The sequence below is a fragment of the Danio rerio genome, chromosome 8, assembly GCF_049306965.1.
Source record: "Danio rerio strain Tuebingen ecotype United States chromosome 8, GRCz12tu, whole genome shotgun sequence".
Classification (NCBI taxonomy): Eukaryota; Metazoa; Chordata; class Actinopteri; order Cypriniformes; family Danionidae; genus Danio; species Danio rerio.
The window spans coordinates 45,814,221-45,821,247 of record NC_133183.1 but is presented as its reverse complement, the minus strand read 5'-3'; the positions used below and the strand labels follow the sequence as shown (position 1 = coordinate 45,821,247).

The window sequence follows — 7,027 nt, the reverse complement described above, 5'->3', positions numbered from 1 at the left end:
CCACATCTTCAGTCAAATTAAAATTCAATTCCTGTTCTATATACATTTCCAATTCATCCATATTTGTAATTTGTGAAATAGGAATATTGTTAAAGTTATGTCTCTAGAATTTGGATACATACCTATCATATGTTGAAGAGATGCAAATATGTCTTCATCTCTGTCTGTATATATTTCGATAGCTCTTTGCAGTCTAACAGATAGACCTTGGTCTGGTTGAATATTGTATGTATCATCTGTACGATTTTCATCATCCATTGTAATTATTAGTTTATTTCATTATTTTTGAATTATTTTTGTTAATGTTTATTTTATTTCTGACTTTTATGGATAAATTAGTTTTATTGGTTATTTTAGAATTATTTTATTTTATTGTTTAACTTTTGTATTTTATTTATTGCTTTATTTACTTTTATCGCTTATTTGATTGTTTAAGTTTTTCATATTATTTATTTTATTTAGTTTTGTTGGTTATTTTAGGATTAATAATTGTAGTGTTTATACAATTCAATCTTTATTTATACATGAATATGTATACATATTTAACCATGTTATTAGAAATGCATGTGTGTCAATAGCAGGAATATAATTATGAAGTAATGTATATGACTAGCTAGAATAAAACACAAATGACTAAGTTCACAATAAAAAGCAAACTCAAAGGAATATAAATTTAATATAGATCAACATCAAAAGTTAAAACACTAAACAGCTGAGTCAATTTAAAGTTCATCAAAATGTTAAACTGAATCAAAATACAACGGTATTACATCAAATTTAAACTCAAGCACTAAACAATTGACTAAGTTCACAATAAAAAACAATCACAAATGAATACACATTTAATATAGATCAACAGCTAAAGTTAAAACACTAAACAGTTAAATCAATTTGGAGTACATCAAAATGTTAAGCAGAATAAAACTTGAAAATGGGTTGTATTACATCAAAAGTTAAAACACTATCAGTTAAATCAATTTAAAGTACATCAAAATGTTAAGTTGAATAAAAATGCAACTGTATTACATCAATTTTAAAAGCTCAAACACTAAACAAATGACTAAGTTCACAATAAAAAGTAAGCCAAAGTTGAATATACAAATTGAATATAGACCAACATCTAAAGTTAAAACACTAAACAGCTAAAGTCGATTAAAATTAGAAACGTAAGTCAAGTATAACATTTATCAGAGTATAAAATATTGTCTTTTAACAAGTACAATGATGAACGATCGTACAGATGATGAGAATATTCCTTTTAGGAATTATTCATCCATCAATGAATGGCTAATAAAAATGAGTAGTGTTGTTATTAAGCGATGTTTGCGTTCACTTTTACCCAACAATTGCTGAAGCTCGGCAATTTTTTCATCCATACGTCGCTGTTGTTCAGACAAGAAATCCTTGACATTTTCAATCACACGCTGCTGCTGGCCTATAGAATCCGATAGAGCATTAATTTTTACCTCATATCTGTCCAGATATTCACGAATTAGACAATAAGCAGGCGCCTCGAAAAAGTCTTTGTTATTGTTGTGGTTGCTGTCGCTACCGGCCTCCTGATTCTCCTGGGGGCGCTGTGGTCGTGTCTCCTTCGACGTCTTCCGGGTCTTCTTCTTCTTCTTCCTCTACTGGTGCTTGAAAGGCATAAATCGGAATTCATGATGACCACTGTTGGAAGCATCTTGTTCGCACCATGGATCTGTATTAAAAAGAAATCAAAATATTGTTTAGTATTGAGCGACAAATAATACTTAACAATAAAAATATATTATTTGATTTCATTCAACAGTAATCATGTTTATAAATAATTGAAACTTTAAGATAAATCAGTTAAAGACAGTATATTGATATAATCAATTAAATAAATGTGTCACTAACCTTCAGATAAATTAAAATTAATAACAGAAGGATTTGGTTCTAATGGACTGGCATAAGGACTTAGTGGGCTAGCAAGAGGTGTCCATGGATCTGCGTGTGAAAATATAAAAATAATACGTTTGTTATTAAGTGATTGAAATATCACCAAACGTAAAATATTTTCGAGTCATTCATACATTCGTGTAGCATTCTGACCTAATAATCACATAATTAAGTATACATACGTACAATTTTTAAAGTTTACACATATGACTTTAAATATATAAATTATACAAAAAAATATAGGACATTACCTGTGTTACCAATAAAGATAACATTAACATGGAGTTTGTTAATTTCTTTATTCCCAGATGTAGAACTCACAACATTTGGTTGTTGTAATAAAGCATTTGTAGTTGTCGTTGTTAATTTTTGATTTTGTGCACATGTGTGTGTGGTCAAACTGCAACATAGAAAAGAAACAAATAAAGTATTACTAATTAATGAAAGCTATTTCACTCAATAGCTAACACATCCTAGTGTAATCAACATTTCAGTGCAATAACTAAACATAACCATATTCAGAGCATATGAGCTTCTAGAATAGTTACCCAAACACAAAACACTCCCTAATACGACAGAAAATATCCACAGACAATCATCACTAAACATATAAAGCAAAAAGGAGTGTAGTTTAGCATTAATCAGCTAATAATCACATTAGACGCTAACTTTACTTAGCGATCTCAAATAGACTATTCAAACTTCACAAAAGTGATATCAAACAAAGATTAAACTTTCTTACCACACTGGGAACAGGAAAATATTAGTTTTTGAACAGGTTTACAGGTTATCTGTGCACAACAACATGAGTCACTCGCTGAGCATTGTGTACTTTTCGCTTGTGTTTTTATTTTATTTTTTTTTATCCCAGAGTCCAATGCGATCTCCCGCATGGCTTTCTCTTAAAGGGGACAGAACCCAACATCCCGGGCCCCAATGACCCTTTCAAAGGTCATTTAAGAACAGAAAAAAGGGTTGTGTCCTAAACTTAATTGTCATTGGTGAAAAGATTGGCCTCCAGAAGACAGATTTTGTCCACTGGACGAGTGAAGATTCCTGCTTGAGTTTTTACTTCCACAGTACGCACAAGTCCATCCGCGCCTGGATAAACTTGAGTAAGCAGTCCTAAAGGACAGTGATTTTGGGGTGTGTGTTCATGCAAGATAAGCACAAGATCTCCAACTTTTAGGTTCCTCTTTGGTTGGTGCCATTTCTGACGTTGCTGTAAAGCAGGCAAATACTCTTTGATCCATCTGGCCCAGAAGACATCAGCCAGATATTGAACCTGACGCCATCTGCGTTGGTAAAGATCCTGTTTCACAAAAGCTCCTGGAGGTAGAGTTGGACCGGAACGAAGTAACAGCAAATGATTTGGTGTATGTGGTAGAGGATCTGATGGGTCATCTGAAAGTTTAATAATTGGCCTACCATTGACAATAGACTCAACGCAGCAAAACAATGTTGCCAAACCTTCATCATCTGGGGCCTCATGTACGAAGACTTGCGTGGAAATCTTACTAAAACATTGCGTACGCACAAAGCTGTAAATGTGCGTACGCAGAAAAAAATTCAGATGTATGAAACACTGCGTACGCCGAGTCTCACGCATATTCTTTTGTACATCCGAATGAACGTGAAACTGAGCGCAACATGCACGAGCACAAAACCCCTCCCTGCCTCCTCCCCCGTATGAATATGCTAATGACTATGCTAATGGCAAAACCCAACGAAAAAGCAATGGCAAAAGCAAGCAAAAAGAGAAACTTTGAACAGAATGTAAATTGGAGGTGCTGCTTTCGGAGGTAGATCGGAGAAAAGCGGTGTTATTTGCAAGTTTGCTTTTCGGAATTAACAACAAAAGAAAAAAAAATAGATTGGGAGAGTTTAGCTGATGCGGTTGACACAGTTGGGTCTGAACATCGCACTGAGTGCATTTTAAAAAAAATAGTCTGGTTTATATCTGTAAACTGTTGCAGCACTCTGAACAGTCTCAGTGGCGCGCTCGTAAGACGCATGTGATCATGTTTTGACACGTTCGAGCATGAACTCGGCTCGAATCCAGCGTCTGATGAACTCTATCTTCTTTTTTTCCCCCCGCTACATATCATATTTTGCCTACTATTTATCACGAGAAAGACTAGTAGGAATCATTAATAAGTTTGTGCATCATATTTTATTTGCACATTTATTGAATGGAAATGTTTCTGATTCACGCTTGCAAATTCATCTTCAGATAGTGTCTTTATAGCAATGTGCGCGCAGTAGATCGCTCAGATTGCATTGGGAAAACAGGCGACTGCTGCAAATTGTGCTTTAATGTTTAGCTGCTCAACTGTATGGTATGGAAATCTTACATACCTACTAGATGAACCCGTCTCATACAGCTGCCATTGCAAGGCTCAGACACTTTGTAGAGAAGAATTTAACACAACTGCCTCTAGGAGTCGCCAATGGAAATAAAACAGACACGCACAAAAAATGTGCGTACGCCTGCCAAAAAGCTGCCGTGAACCTGCGCACATTCCCACGTTCAGTTCATTGTTAGTAAATCCAAACGTGAGCGATTCTGAGCGTGAAACCTTGCGTACGCAATGTTTTTGTGCGTACGCAGCGTTGATACATGAGGCCCCTGGTGTCTGCTGTGACAAGACAGTGTTGAGAACAGAACGAACAGTACGTATTTGTCGCTCCCAAATACCACCCATGTGGGAGGCAGCAGGTGGATTGAATATCCACTTTACACTGTTTTGCAGCAAATAATCGGAAATTTTTCGCTGATTCCAGTCTCTGATAGCATTCCGCAATTCTCTCAATCCCCCCACAAAATTAGTTCCGTTATTAGATCGTATTTCAGTGGGTGGGCCTCTCCTAGCAATGAACCTTTGTAAGGCATTGATAAATGAATCCGTATCAAGGCTGTGCACAATTTCTAGATGGATTGCTCTTGTAGTGAGGCATGTGAACAAACATCCATACCTCTTGATCTCACTACGTGCCCTTTTAATCAAGAAAGGTCCGAAGTAGTCAATGCCTACACGACTAAATGGAGGCTCGCTTGGCGTCACTCTAGAGTCAGGCAAGTCTGCCATTTGTTGGTCCTGAGGTTTAGCTCTAAGTTTTCGACACTGCAGACATGACTTAAGAGATTGATTAATGACAACTCTGCCTTTCAGAATCCAGAAACGTTGTCGAATTTCACTGAGCACTTTTTCTGTTCCTGCATGTCCCAAGCGAAGATGGTAGTGATTCACAATCAGAGAGGTGACATGGTGATTGTTAGGCAGAATAATTGGATGTTTAGCCTCAAAAGGAATTGGGGCATTTGTTAGTCTCCCTCCTACACGAAGTAGTTGGTCGTTATCATCCTGATACGGCTTAAGCTTGGCAAGAGAATTGTTTTTTGTTTGAGTTGTTCCGAAAGATTTAGTTTGTATATAGCTGAGAATGGCTAATTCTGCCTGTTGTAGCTCATCAACAGTGATTAGATCAGAAAGATGCTCACTGGCATTTTTGCGCAACAAGGTCTTGAGACGCAACAAGATAGCAGTAGCCCTTTTTAATCGGTGCCAACTGGAATACTGTTCCAGAAGTCTATCCATTGCATTTTTCGTCACCTGGTTGGAACTTATGCTAGCTGCATACACCTTTTTAGTTCGCTTGATCTCTGCTTCCTCAGGTAATTTGTTCACATCAGGTTGGACAGGCCAGTGTTCCTTCTTATGCAGAAGAAATTGTGGACCAGACACCCATCGTTTACTTGATAAGATGTCTCCCACAGTCATCCCGCGAGAGACATCATCTGCAGGGTTAGAAGCAGAGTCAATGTGTCTCCATTGACTGGGTTCTGAACGTTCAAGTATTTTTGCAACTCTATTAGCAACAAAAGTCTGAAAACAACAGTGTTTATTGTTAATGTACTGAAGTACAATTGTACTGTCCGTCCAAAAGAAAGTTTCTCCAATTGGGATTTCCAAGTGATGCTTGATAATCTGATCCAGCTCTGTAGCCACTACGGCTGCTAGTAGCTCCAATCGTGGAATGCTAATGGGTTTGATAGGCGCAAGTCTGGCCTTTGACATTACAAGCCTACAAGTTTCATCCATCATGATGTAAGAAACTGCACCATAAGCCAATTCTGAAGCATCAGAAAAGTGATGGAGCTGAATCGGTGACAAGCAACTGGTGGATATTGCTCTAAGACATCTTGGAATTGTCAACGCCGAGAGCAGAGGCATGTCATTTAACCATATGCGCCACTGTGTTATTACATCTGCTGGTATTTCCTCATCCCAATCAACTTTTCTGTGGCACAGCTCTTGAAAGATTGCCTTTGCTTTGAGCACAAATGGGCTAGCCAATCCTAAAGGATCAAAGATGGAACTGGTAGTACTCAAAATTCCTGTCTTTGTTGCAGGCTTATCAACTGTCTTGACTTCGAATGTAAAACAGTCTCTTTCTACATCCCAAAGGACGCCTAGTGTTCGTTCATATGGTAAGTCCTCCTGATCGAGATTGACCTAATGCAATTGTTTTCATGACTTCCTTGGAATTGCTCAACCACTTAGTTAGCCTAAAGCCTCCACAGCTGAGGAGCTCACGGAGTTCAGAAGCAAGTTTAATGGCATCATTCACAGTTGATACTGACTTGAGACAGTCATCGACATAGAAATTTCGTTTCACAGTTTCCAAGGCATCAACAGAAAACCTATCACAATTGTCTTCTGCAACTTTCTGCATGGCAAAATAGGCAGCACTAGGACTCCAAACACCTCCAAAAAGATGAGCGGTGTAAGATACGGCCCACTAGTCCAACGGCGGCAGCCAATGGCACGGCAGAAGGGTCTTTGCGCGTCACTATCTTTTCATAAACAGCAGACATTACAATAAAGAAAAATATACCTCTTATGTATTATCTCATAATTTCATCTGACTCCATGTTATATATATTATTTATAATAGTTAATAATAATAATGATGATTTATAATTTGTTAATTTAGACGGAATTTGGAAGAATGTTTGAACTTTCTGTTTTCACTATTAACCATTACATCCGTTCATTCGGGTGCTCATGTCGCTCAGAGAAATCGCCTCGGCCGAAGGCGT

At 37.3% G+C, this 7,027-nt stretch overlaps 1 long non-coding RNA gene across 1 annotated transcript; it reads right to left on the bottom strand.

Annotated features, from left to right (window-relative positions):
- Positions 1-317: 317 nt before the first annotated feature.
- LOC141375890 (uncharacterized) lies at positions 318-2,494 on the bottom strand. Its single transcript, XR_012384697.1, has 3 exons — positions 2,175-2,494; positions 1,882-1,971; positions 318-1,702 (listed from the first exon to the last, which is right to left on the bottom strand). It is a non-coding gene; the product is annotated as an uncharacterized lncRNA (long non-coding RNA).
- Positions 2,495-7,027: the final 4,533 nt, after the last annotated feature.